Raw genomic sequence first — 2,500 nt, forward strand, 5'->3', positions numbered from 1 at the left:
ATATATATATATATATATATATATATATATATATATATATATGTATATATATATATATATATATGTATATATATATATATATATATATATATATATATATATGATAGCTTACAAATGTATGTTCATTCGTTGATCTCTCTCAATAATAATAATAATAATAATAATAAAAATAATAATAATAATAATGATAATAATGAGACGTTCAGGCAAAATACTGAAACCAAAGGAGCCCCTATGTGAGGAGTGCTTAGACCGAAGTCAAACTCACGCGACCAAGTGTGGCTTACTGACGAGCTGCAATGTAGGGAATACTCTTGGAGACCCAGTTCTGCAGTTATGAAAGAGGAGGGTCACACTGGATTTCACACTGGATTTTATACATCCTTGTACAGACTCGGAATGGAAATATGTGCTGTCCATGGCCATCTAAACATGAGTCCTAGATGCTATGTATTCAGTCCAATGTTGTACGTGGCTTTATGTGGTGGTAACTGGGGTTTCACACCAGATTTCATACAGCCTCTTACCGGCTTGGGCGGGAAATTTTGGTTGTACGCAGCCATCCAAACCGGAGTCGGAGATGCTACGTATTCAGTGCGATATTGTACTTGGTGGTATGAGCCTTTCAGAGGCTGTCCAAAGTCAATTTCAGAAAAATTAAACATGTTTAGTTTTTGGCTGCGGACTGGTTCGCACAGTCTGGTACGTAGTCAGTTTGAAATCGGGTACAATGAATCTGAATTTGTACGCATTCATGTATGAGACCATTGCGTCACCACTTCGAACTCATCTGAGGTTGTACACAGTTGATTTAATTTACCTCAAGGATCAACTACCTTCTTGAAGGAGTTTGAGGAAGCTATAGCCCATGAATCTGTATGAGACAGGACCCAAGCAAGGAGTAAATTTATAAATACAAAGGACTCCAAATTGTTTTTCTCATTTTACATTCATTATAACTGTAAATATTTCACATTTCAACGTATATTTTTCACATTTTCCATAAATCATAGTGATTATGGCATCATTGCAGTTTTGCAATAAACCTTTGGGATATTTACAGGGTCAAAATGTTTGTGAATTGTAGATATCCATCCATTGCTCACAGGTTCAAATTAGATGTGTAGGGTGCATGATTTTTTTTTCTAGAAAAAAATCAAAGACATGCTACAAATCTAAATCCCTTACTGGCCCCAGCAAGTATTCAGTGCGTCACTGGCACGACAACTTTACGCTACACTATGTACTGTTCCGCAGTGAAACCGCCATGACTCCGCCAGATTGTTCATATTTTTAGTTTTCTTTAATTTCTTAATAAACTCAGCACACATACAGCCTCTTACTGGCATCTGCAGTCATCTGCAGCTGTACGGCCAGTTCAAGATTGTTCCCCCATCTGTTGTGAAACCCCTATTAGAAAGCCAGCTAAACACCCGACCACCACCGGCTTAGGCCTTGCCTACTACAAGACCTGTCCTCCCCCACCCCCTAGCAAAGGACAGGTAGCGCCGATTCATCATGACTTGTTAATTCCGCCATCCAGAAAAAGAGGTGACTCCCATCGAAAAGTAAAGGACGAACAAAAGGTGCTGTTCGAAGAACCAACGATTTTCTAGAAGATACTGAAAGAATACACAAGCAAGTAATCATTACTAGACATGCAAAGAAGCTTATCATTCTCAAAGGTGGCCATGTTAGAAATTAGGAATAACAAGATAGCTATATACTTTGTAGGTATTAAACTAATAACAGCGCAGAAGCTCCAGAAGCTCGGACCTCAGCACCATTGTATGAGGCACTGTCATTCTGGAGCAAAGAAGACTAATCTGAGATATTTAAAGACTGCCTTGAAAAACTTTATCAAGAAAAAATTATTGGCCTTACATCTGCTGTGGATGAACTAATTGCCGAAGCGGAAAGAAAGTGTAACATATTCTCCAGTAAAATCCTGAATAGTTCATCCAGAGAGTAACTGAGAAAAAGAAAGGATATCAGGATAACTAAAGAAGCAAATATGAGAGTACTAGATGTTAAAGATTACCGAAAGTAATCAGCGACTATGAGACTAGATATTGTGATAGAACCGTTTAGACACATAAACCAAGAAATCCTCTTAGAGCCGTGATATCACAAATGATATTCCCAAATTATTGATTTTTAAGGTACTAAAGGACATCTTGATGCCTTACACCTCAGTAGATTGTTCATTAAAGTCCTCTGTAGAATACACTGATATCCTAAAGGTGACAAGATCAATAAAGCTATAGCAAATCTATATTTGAAAAGCCTGTTCACCAATCTCCCAGTTCATGAAACTATCCATGATCTCTTAGACAATATATTCAGATCTATTAAACGCCCTCTTGTTATTCCTGAAGAATTGTTGAAAGTGATGCCTATCAATAATAGAGCCCCTTTTCATCTCACATAGAGGGGAACTCTTTTACTAGATGAATGGATTAGTAATGGGGTCTGCAATTGCAGTTCTATTGGGCAACAT

This window comes from Palaemon carinicauda, chromosome 1 (genome assembly GCF_036898095.1).
Source record: "Palaemon carinicauda isolate YSFRI2023 chromosome 1, ASM3689809v2, whole genome shotgun sequence".
Lineage (NCBI taxonomy): Eukaryota > Metazoa > Arthropoda > Malacostraca > Decapoda > Palaemonidae > Palaemon > Palaemon carinicauda.